The sequence below is a fragment of the Euphorbia lathyris genome, chromosome 3, assembly GCF_963576675.1.
Source record: "Euphorbia lathyris chromosome 3, ddEupLath1.1, whole genome shotgun sequence".
NCBI classification, from domain to species: Eukaryota; Viridiplantae; Streptophyta; class Magnoliopsida; order Malpighiales; family Euphorbiaceae; genus Euphorbia; species Euphorbia lathyris.
In genome coordinates, this window is record NC_088912.1 from 21,300,769 (window position 1) to 21,312,569 (window position 11,801).

Consider the following 11,801-nt stretch of genomic DNA (forward strand, 5'->3'; position numbering starts at 1 on the left):
GCCTCTATCGGTGATGTTTGTGAACATTATAATCGAACTTGTTCATGAATTTATTCATGAGCCTATAAGCGAGCCGAGTTTTTTCATGCTCAAACTTCGCTCATTTGCGAATTGAGCCTCTAAATTGTGTTTGCAAACTGCTCGTTTATAAATCGAGCCGAATTTAGTCGAGCTTTTATTGAGTCGTCCATGAGTGGCTCGGCTCATTTACATGCATAGCATCAAGGCCGAATGTGTGGAAACGAGTAGTGGGAGAATTCGAGCCAAAGGGACGACATACTGAGGGGAAGAGATGGCTCGTGTAGAAACAGAGGTCACACAAAGTATCAAAAACCCACACATCATGTAGATCCAAAATGACTTTATATGTTTCTAAATTTTGGAATCCACACGTGGTGTGGACTTCCAAAATCACCAGTATTAGAAAACTTTCTATTTCCAAAATAAACCCCACACGTGGTGTGAACTTTTTAAAAGGTCCTTAGAAACAGTCTTGCTGCTTCTCTCCCTGTAGCTTCCTCCTAATTACAACTTTATCACTTTTTATTTACAATTTTTACCATCAGCTTATTTACAAGTCTGGCACCTCTTTACCCTTCTCATATTTTATCTCTTTAATCTTTATTCAAACTAGTTTATTATTAGGAGTCTTGTTGTATTTTCTTTATTAGGGTTTAGTGGGTATTTAAACCTATTTCACTAAGTTGTAAGAGACCTTTTTATCAACCAATATAAAATTTCTATTTAAAAAATGTTAAGGGTCATCCCTATTTCAATGAGATTTTTAATTCCTACAAATTTTAATTTGTAATTTGGAAGTTTCACAGTTCTTTTAAATTTAGTTTGAAAATATCTTTGATCAGTTGTTTTGATATAGTTTACCATTAAAAACTATCGTCGCAAACACGATCGTATTCCCACTTTTCATCAATTAGCTTGACATAAACTAAAATGATTTTTCATGACATGAAAGATAATACATAGTTAACAAATAATATTTAAATGACTAATATATTTGTTACTGAGGGATTATCCAGAAATTATATGTATATAAATCAAATAAGATAAATAAAACCTTACAATGTCACAAAGATTTCATTTTCTGATTAAAAAATCTTGGTGACATTGCAAGATTTTATTTTGTACTATTAAACTTATAGAATGTCGCATTTATTTGGTATTGTATCACTGAATAAAGACTCAATGAAGTAATAAATAAATAGGTACATTTATTAAATGGGATAAATAATTTTACTGTACCTGCTTCTAAAATACATTATGACATCCTTGGATTTTGTTTCTGTCAGTTCTTAGATCTATCCATGGAATTTCCTGCCTAGTATAAAATGAAAAGTACTAAAATATCCTTCGGTTTTATTTTCAATGCGAATAAATTATTCTCCCTCTGATAAAATATTCTCAACATGGTGAGAGAAAAATAAAATAATAAACAGTTTGAAGAAAAAAAAGTATTAACTATGACTTTCAAAATTAATTAATATATATATAAGGGAAATTTTGTGATCTTTTGAATTTTTAGTTTAATTAAGAGCTAACTAACAAAATAACATATGAATTTTGAATGAAATGACTGAATAGTTGATATAAATATATTATTTGCTTTCTTCTAAATTTAATTTATTGGTCTTATTTTTTTTTTTATAGTAATACTAATATTTCATTAAATCATAACATTGTAAGTACATAAGAGACCAGTAAGGAATAAAACCTTACATACATATAGGCTAAGCCTAATACAAAGTCCACGTGGGTAAGAAAATGACTATTAAAAGCAAGAAAATGACTATTAAAAGCAAAAGAAGCCATTAAAGGTACATTAAAAACAACCAACATTTGAACCATACATAGATCGTAACTCCAAATTCGCCGCAAAACAACTGTAGTCCAATCTCCAGTCTTTGAACCATTCTGAAACTTCAGATCTAAGTCCTTTCTTTTGCAACCACGTAGATCAAGTGATCTACGGATAAAATCTACCGTTTCTGTCCTTGCTAAAACAGAAAAGGTTACAAAAACAAAGAGATTAGCCAAAAGACGCAGTTCAAACGGATTCAGATCTACGATAAATTATATAAGATCCAACTAAACAAACTGACACAAACAAAAGAAAAATAACAACGAGAACAGAAAATAAAACACGGTGGGAGGAGGAAGAAGGAAGACAAGCTTCCTTCTTCCTCCTCAACGAGACAGCAGCGGAGAGGAAGGCAGACGAGGTGACGGCGGTTTAAGAATGGTGGGGGAGAAGAAGAAACAGAAAGTGGAGGAGGAGGGAGGCGAGATCTGGAAAAGAGAAAGGAAAGGAGCGTGTGAGAGAGAATTTATTGGTCTTATTAGTTTTAAAGGTAGTCTATCTATATTAGAAATTCACTATTAAGCTCTAGTCAATTTTTCTATTTATAAATTCACTATTAGGTTTTAGTCAATCTTTAACGTGAGATTTAGTTCATTCATATCTTCATTATTCATTGTTCATAAGTGTACCCCGATCTCATCCACTTTGAACCAAATTGTTACAAGTCCACTAGTTTTCACCCGCACATCGTATGTGGAGAATTGACTATGATATCAATTTTAACAATCTAATCCAATATCATATAGATATTAACCATTTTGATATAAATTCAACATATTAAACTGTAAAACAGACATCTACATATATTAATTTCACCTCACTGTAATCTTCCGTCATTGTCTTTCCATTTTTATTTAGAATTCAGTTCATTTATCCCACTATTGCTAACACTTAGGCATTTCCTTGTTCAGTCTTTCTATTTTAGACACCAATTTTGAATTGGATCATTACAATATAATTCATTTTTTAAATGCTTAATACATTATTTGTCCCTTGAAAACTGTGCAAAAACTTGATTACCTTAAACTTGTAAAGTGTTTTGCTAGCTTCTAAACTTGCTTAAAATATTTCAATAACCCCTCAATTTGCTTAAAATGTAGTCAAGTAATCTTTCGGTTGTAAAAAATTAAGCTGCATACAGAATATGTATTTCACATGCCTTGAAAAAGTCAAACGATCAAGTTTGGAGTATAGGGTTACTATTAGAGATAACATGTTTTACACTTAAGCAAGTAAGAAATTCTTTTTTATATGTTTTAATCTATTTTATGAATTATGTAATAATATTTTGATGCGAGCATCTCTATCAAGAACCCAAGGCTAGATGAAGGAGTACCTCACACGCAGTGTACATCAACCACGCGTCGTGTGAGTTGGGTGTTGGGTGAATGAAGGGTGGAAGACGAATCCACACTGTGTGTTAAAGTGGTGTGTGGGCGGCTTGCTGAGCTCCTAGAAGTTCTGTGAAAATTCACACGGCATGTGACTTTCCTTCACATGTCGTGTAACCTGTTCGATGAGACCACCAAAGACTATCACTGACGATTGAAGGAGCATCCGAAGTTGTTAGCCACACGGTGTGTCAGACATACGACACGTCGTGTGGGGTTACTTCCTCACCAAGAAGACCAATTTACGGTTGCGAGAATCATGTTTTCAGCTTATTTACGGGTTTACCATTTTGTTATTGTTGTTTTACCATTAAGACTTATTTACTATTCTAACACTTAGGGCGCGTTTGGTTCAAATTTCGGAATCGGAATTTGAATTGGAATCGGAATGTTATGGAATCGAAATCGGAATGCATATTTATTTCTTTTGTTTGGTTTAATCTGGAATCAGAATCCTACTACTAGAAGCGTTTGGTTCAAAATTTGATATCAGAATCAAAATAAGACGAAATCAAATTTCTTAGATAATAATATATTTAACAAATAAAAAATTAGAAATATCATTCATAATAATAAAAAAAAACTAAAAATACAAAATCAATTTAGTATCAAGAACATTGACAATTTGTAAGGAAAAAATTTAATTCAAAACATATTAATACTATCAGCTTAAATATAGGAAGAGCAAACTTTAAAATAAATAAAATAACTAAAAGCTACTAACCAATCTATTTCAAAAAAAACGCGGTGGACAAAAATAGAAGAAAAAAAACTAATAAGATAGAACAGTAGCGTTTACCTGGACTTTGAGTGACCAAATGAATTTGGTTATTCACAATTAGATATAGGCTCATTATATCTACACCTTAGGATGTTTTGGAATCAATTCGATTAATATGGGTGAGAGAGAGAATGTCCATGATTCATTGGAATCAATTCCTATTCCATAGTTAAAATTCGTCAAACCAAACATTAGAAATGTGATTATCTCATTTCTATTCTCATTCAATGATGTTCGTTTAGCCCAACCAAATACTCCTTAGCCTTTTCACCCCACCTTGCCCCTACTTTTTTAGTTAAAAGATGTAACTCTAGTAGTGGTTTTATTGTCTTTTGTATTTAAATTAGGAAATGAATTTAGATGTAAGTAGTGGTTTTATTATCTTTTGTATTTAAATTAGGAAATGAATTTAAACCTCACTCTTTGTAAGGATGAACATCTTTGTACAAACTTCTTTGAAAAACAAGGTTTTGTACCTATTATCTTGGGATTTACTTTTTCTAGCTAGTAAAGAGCCTTTTTATTGATTTAAAAATCAATCCTATCATCATTTATCTGTATTACATTTTAAGGTACGTGCAATATAAATTTCACATGCAACTTCCGTTTTTACAATCGAGTGATTAATTAACTATATTTTAAGTAAGTTAAAGGACCGGAATATTTTAAGCTAAGTCCAAGGAGCAATGGAACACTTTAAAAGTCAGGGTTCAATCAAACAATTTTAGGATCATATATGAAACCTTTTTTAAAATACAAATATTAAATAATATAATGTACAAAAAAGTTAAATATTTCAGAAAAAAAAAGTTAAATATTAATAAATTTAGGCCTAATGCATACCCAGCCCCCTAAAGTTGTCCGTTTTGTTCATTTAACCCCCTCACCTTACGGGACAACCCTTTAACCCTCTAAACTCCAAAAAAACGCTACTTTTAACCTCATATTTTAGACTGCCGAGATATAATATTGTCCGTGTGTGTCACGCGCGTGACACGTGTGTATCCCGCATTACCCAGCCCTCTAAAGTTGTCCGTTTTGTTCATTTAACCCCCTCACCTTACGGGACAGCCCTTTAACCCCCTAAACTCCAAAAAAACGCTACTTTTAACCCCATATGGGAAAGTCCTTAATATTGAAAATTTGCTATAAATATCATTTAGTCATCACTTCTCTTCCACTGTATTCTATACTTCATGTCAAATCAGATTTTAACTCTTCCTTTGTATTGTCTTCCACTGTATCTATATACACTCTGGTCATAATTCATACAAAGTTAAAGCATTTTTTACAATTCCAACGTGGATTGAGACAAAAAAACAGCAATTAAAAATTAGAAAGACACCAATTAAATCTTCTTTATCTCCAATGCCCATACTTGAGTTGGAACTAGGAGTTTTTTTGGAGTTTAGGGGGTTAAAGGGTTGTCCCGTGAGGTGAGGGGGTTAAATGAACAAAATGGACAACTTTAGGGGGCTGGGTATGCATTTTTTTCATCATTGGAGGCAAGAACAAAATCCTCCCACGCGCCTCCTGTGTTTGAGACACAAACGTTGACTAGGTCAATGCCACGTCGGACAATATGGGGTTAAAAGTAGCATTTTTTTTGAGTTTAGGGGGTTAAAGGGTTATCCCGTAAGGTGAGGGGGTTAAATGAACAAAACGGACAACTTTAGGGGGCTGGGTATGCATTAGGCCATAAATCTATTTACCTATTAACTATTGTGAATGCAGCGGATCGGGACGCCTGTGACTTGGAGTCGGCCACCTGCTCGTTCAATTAAGTGCAACACGGACGGAGCGATTTTTGCGGGAGATAGAAGTTGTGGTTTGGGAGCAGTTGTAAGGGACGAGTCATGCCGCTTTCTATTTGGGAGTCGTTGTTTAATCAATGTCGTAAAGGAGTCAAAGATTATCGAAGCACTTACGGTACGTATGAGTTTGAGTTGGCTTGCTAGCCAAAACTTTGTTCATGTTGTCTTTGAATCGGACGCCAAATTAGTTGTTGATGCGGTTAATTATCATCAACAAGACAATTCGGAGTTTGGTTTGATTATACAAGATTGCAAGGCTATCATCAACTCTCACACGGGTTTCAAATTATGTTTTATTCCTCGTTTAGCGAATAGGACTGCTTATTTAATGGCAATGCATACTTATTTCAATGCTAACGATAGTTTTTTCAGTGTAATGCTTACATGGCTTGCAAACGTTATTCGTAAGCACGCTGGTCCTGTTAATTAATGGAGTTGCATTTTTTGTCCAAAAAAACTATTGTGAAATGACGGTGGAGGAACTACGTATACATAAAAAAAAGGCTTAATACATACGGAGCCCCCTGTACTTGACAATTTTTTTCATTTTACCCCCTAAACTCAAGGGACAACCTATTGACCACCTAAACTCTCCAAAAGCCACCCAATTTACCCCCTCATCACATTTGACCGTAAAATATTATGTCCCGTAAATTACACGCGCTTGACTTTGATCCACGTGGCATTCTCGACTTAAAATACAATTGCCATGTCAGCAATGTTTCTGAAATGACGTTTTTGCCCTTCTTCCACTGAAAGAGTAGACGCTTCAGTTCTCCATTGGAGCCATTTTCATTATCGATCAGACACAATGGAAGCAAATGTCCATCGATTCCTCTCTTCATTTCACTTTCTTTCTCTATGGTTCTAAAGCTCCATTATTTCCGATCGCGAGTTAGGGTTTCTGGGCTATAGCGTATACTGGTTTTGAACGCGGACTGGTTTTCATCGTGAACTGGTATTGATCGTGGACTGATGTCGTTTGTGAGTTAGGGTTTATTGGATTCAGAGACGAAGCTTAAATCCTTCATACAGGTTAGTGTTGAACTTTACCTTTTCATATTCATATTACTTTGCTTGGATGATATTTTGGATGATATTAGCTTTTATCAGTAGGTTTTTTTTGTGATATTTTCTGAACTCTGAGGGCAAATGATAAAGGGAGAAAAGAATATATGCATGTGGGTTCAGTTGTCAACTGATATGGCTACTTTTAGTTGCTTTTGCTGTGATGGGTACTTTTTTATCAATTGATTTGTCTGTTTATGTCAAAGAATCTTATAGTTTTGCTTTTTTTTTTGTATTTGTCAGCTATCAAAATGGGGGATGTAAGTGTATTTTTACATCATGGTGGTAGGACAGTGCTATGTGAGAGTGGTTTCAAATATGTGGGTGATGTTGTTGAAGAATATAATCAGGTTGACATGGATAGGTTAGCAGTGCTTGATCTGTTCTGGTTTGTGTGGGATTTAGGATACAAGAGATGTGGGTCTTTGTACTACAAAGATGGTAGGAGTGGTGAGTTAAAGATACTTGGTAATGATAGGGCCCTAATGGAAATGTTTACCTACAAGGGCAATACGGATATTACTGAAGTTTATGTGGACAAAACTGAAGATGCACAGCCTTGTGGGACCCTGGATCCTAATGTGAAAATGGAAGTAATAGTTGGGATGAGTAGTAACACTGTCCCTACACATATGGAGCCTTTAAATGGGGAGGATGTGCAAACAGATATACAGAAAGAAGGAGTTAATATGCAACCAGATCTAGAAAGAGAAGAAGCTGAAGAAGTGAATGAAGTACAAGAAGGGGAAGAAGTGAATGAAGGAAAAGAAGTGAATGAAGGAGATGAAGTTGTAGGAGTTAATGTGCAACCAAATCTAGAAAGAGAAGAAGTTGAAGAAGTGAATGAAGTACAAGAAGGGGAAGAAGGGCAAAAAGTGAATGAAGAACAAGAAGTGAATGAGGGAGAAGAAGTTGCGGGAGTTAATGTGCAACCTGAAGGGGAAGAAGTTGAAGACAGTGGTGAATCTTCAGACGAAGAATATGCAGATGGGGAAGTGGAATCAGAGACTGAGTCAGAGCCTGATTCATATGTAGGCGAAGTTGATGTTGAGGCCGTCAACTATGAATCTGAAGGAAGTCAGTGTGCAGAAGAACTAGTTGAAGTGAGGCAGAGTCGTGTAAGTCAACAGAGAGATAGATCCAATAGGAAAAGGCCAGCGCCACCTTTTGAAGTTCAACTTGGAGCTTTATGCACAGATAAAGGGCTAGAATCTGAAGTAGAACAACAACCTAGGGATGGACTACTCGGTGGTGATGAGGAGTACATTGGCTCCTCAGATGTAGACAGTTTTGCCTCTGACACTGAAGATGAAGATGGACCCCATAGGAGGAGATGCAAAAGAGTTCACTATGACCCAGATAGTGAAGTACCAATATTTTGGTAGCAGCTTTGTACTCTGCCCTTTTTGGCCAATTTCATTTGGCATTTTGTTTGTCAAATTGCCTGTAATGAACAAGTTTCAAGATATATGTCAAATTTTATGTTTGAAGTTCAATTGTTTGTACTGATAGAAGCTCTCAGATTATATTTCAATTGTCTACTGATATAAGTTTTTAGGTTATATTTCAACTGTCTAAAGAGAACAATTACAGGTCTGAAACATGAAATAACAGTGTTAAATGAGCATTACAAACTTCACAATTACAGGCTTAACATTTCAAGCAAATCAAGCATTTGACAACTTAACAATGGTCTCAATTACACTTCAGTGTTGCATTCATAACAACTCAACTACTCATAAACCACACCCCTGTTAAAAACCCTACAATGTAAATGACTACCATTCTCTTCCATTGACTTTTATTGCCTGATATCTTGTTCAATTGCATGCTGCCATTCCCATCTTCCTCTTGTTTAACCCTATTCAGCAGACCTGTGATTACTTTTCTACTTTGGCAATGCACTTCTTCTCTATCATACCAATTGAAAAATCCACAATATTTGGGTCCCTGCAATTCAACATTTACATTTAATTCAAGCCAATTATCAATGAATTGTATGTAATCAAGAAGCTAAAACACATACCCCATAATTTCGACATCCATAAAAACGTCTTCATGGATTACGAGGTCTCCATGACACTTTCAATACAGCACGTTCACCACAGAAACATATCTCTTGACCCATCATCAATTCAATTTCCTTCCTTTTCCAGAAAAAATCAATTTCGACACACAACTTATAAACCCAGAAGAAATGAAACCCAGACTTCAGATGAACAACCCAGAAGAAATTAAGGAGTTTAGCGAGAAGAAACCACAGATGGAGAGAAGAACGAACCAGAAGAAATCACGGATGGAGAAGAACGAACCAGAAGAAATCACGGACTTGCAGCGAAGAAGACGAAATCTATTCGCAGAAGATGGAGGAGAAGAAGAATAGAAAATGGCGAAGAAGAAGAAGATAAGTCGATTAGCATAAGATGGAGGCGAAGAAGAACTGGGTAAATCCAGAAGAGCAGAAGATGATGAAACGAAAATGGCGAAGAAATCGTTCATAACAAGGAGATGTTACCGTTGAAATGCATAGGATCCCAGGGCTCACGCGCGTTTGGCGTTTGAGAACCAAACGTTTGCCATGTCAGCGCCACGTTTGCGATGAGGGGGTAAATTGGGTGGCTTTTGGGGAGTTTAGGTGGTCAATAGGTTGTCCCTTGAGTTTATGGGGTAAAATGAAAAAAAATGTCAAGTACAGGGGGCTCCGTATGTATTAAGCCTAAAAAAAATAAGCAAAGTAGAGGATTTTTTTTTTATTAGCAAATTAAACTTAATTTAAATTTCTGACATAAAGTTAAAAAGCTTAAAAAGATTTAACAGTAAAAACGCGTAAATATCATATGCTTCAAATTATTTAGGGACATTTTTTCTTTTTTAATGATATTGCCTGAATAGGAAAAGAATAATTTAATTATAATTAATTACCAAAGAGTAGATTTAAGTTTAACCTGGAGAAAAAGTGAAATTTAATACTACTGCTTAGCCAAATGATTGGAATGAGAATTAACCGTTAAAGAATAGTCAGTAAATGTCAGAATCCTGTTGAAGAACATGCATTAGATTAAGTCAAGATTTTGTTTAATCAGTAGATTTAATTACTATTAACTACTCATAATCATTATTCTGTACAAGACCAATATGTCCCCTCACTTGTGTAATCATATATTTTGCATGTGACGCCCAACTTCAACACCTTTTCATTATTTCTTTTACTTTTTCCTTAAACCATTATTAGCACCCTTAATTATCAAAATTGTTAATCTTTGTCTTCTAATCTATTTTTGGGTACATATTGGCATATTGCCTCCTTACCCATAAATTACATCCATGGCCACTGAATTGTACTCATTTTCATGATATGCAACTAAACTTGAACTTTATCAACTTTACACTTTCTAATATTATGAACATTAAACTTCAATCGATACTTTAAATTTTTTTTTTTTGGGTTGAAAAAAGAAAGGAAAAAACAAACAAAAACCAAAAAGAATCCTATCTCGAGATTAGCCTAGGGAAGCTAACCCCCACCATATCATCCAAAAGGAGAGAAGAGAGGAAAGTAGGAGGAGAAGAAAAAGTAGTGACACCCAACATCTTCTCATGGCCCTCGGCTGCTAAACGATCCGCCACCCGGTTTTGTTCTCTGAAGATATGACAGAAATTGATGGATTCAAAGGAAGAACAAATCCTTTTGATACCTTTGATTAAATTCTGGCTATTCAAACAAATAGCATTAACATCTGATATCATTTTGATAGCTTCGAGGTTATCAGATTCCACAAGCAACTTCTTCAAGCCCAGACTTTTGGCAAGTCTAAGGCCAGCAAAGATCCCCCAAAGCTCAACAGAAAAGGAAGAACTCATCCCAAGATTTTGAGCGAACCCGGAAACCCAAACACCACCATCATCTCTCAGGACTCCTCCAGCAGCAATTTTCCCGTCCTTCAGACAGGAGCCATCAGTGTTTAACTTTACCATCCCTCTGCTAGGCCTACACCAGCCCAAGAGATGAACTGTCTTCTTCTGGATAGATTTAGCTAGAGGGTCCTCCTTGAAGCTATCAATAATAGAGCAGAATTTCTTGGAGAAGAAATCAATCAAATTAGGAATAATAACCGTTTCTCCTTCAAAAATCTCCATATTCCTCCAAATCAACCAAATCAACTAAATCAACCAAATCAACTAAACTTGAAGTTACTCAACTTTACACTTTCTAACATTATGAACATTAAACTTCAATCGATACTTCAAAATGACAGTTAACGAGTTCAATATATTTTTTTTTATAATTGATCATCTTCTAAGCAACTTTAATTCTTCAAATTTTCGTTTTTAGATCATTTAGGTATTGTTTGGTTAGAAGAGAGAAAGTGAATTTTTAAAGAGATAAAACTCTAAAAATTGTGATTTTGAACAATAAAAAATGTAATTTCATGTTAAATGTCGTTTTAAACAATTTTAATTCTTAAATATTTCCATTTTGAGGTTGTTAATGATCATTCTTAAACGTTAGTTAAAGTTTAATGGTCACAATATGGAGTCGATGGCTTTTATATTTCGTTTTAAAATTTAATAGTTGTACTGTGAAAAATAGTGAATTCAATGGCCATGGGTGTAATTTACCCTCCCCTCAATTATGTATCTAAAATGTTTGTCGTATCGGATAACATTTGAGCCCTAACTATCAAAATTGGTGAAATCTCCATCAATATTGATGATAAGTTTACAATTTTTGTTAAATTTTCATAGATTGAGTACATGTTAGGTATGTTAAGGTTTTAACATAATTGTTAACTTATCCTTCTTGACGGAGATTTCATCAATTATGATATATCAATTGACAAATGTTATTAGGCAAAATAGATTGGAAACAA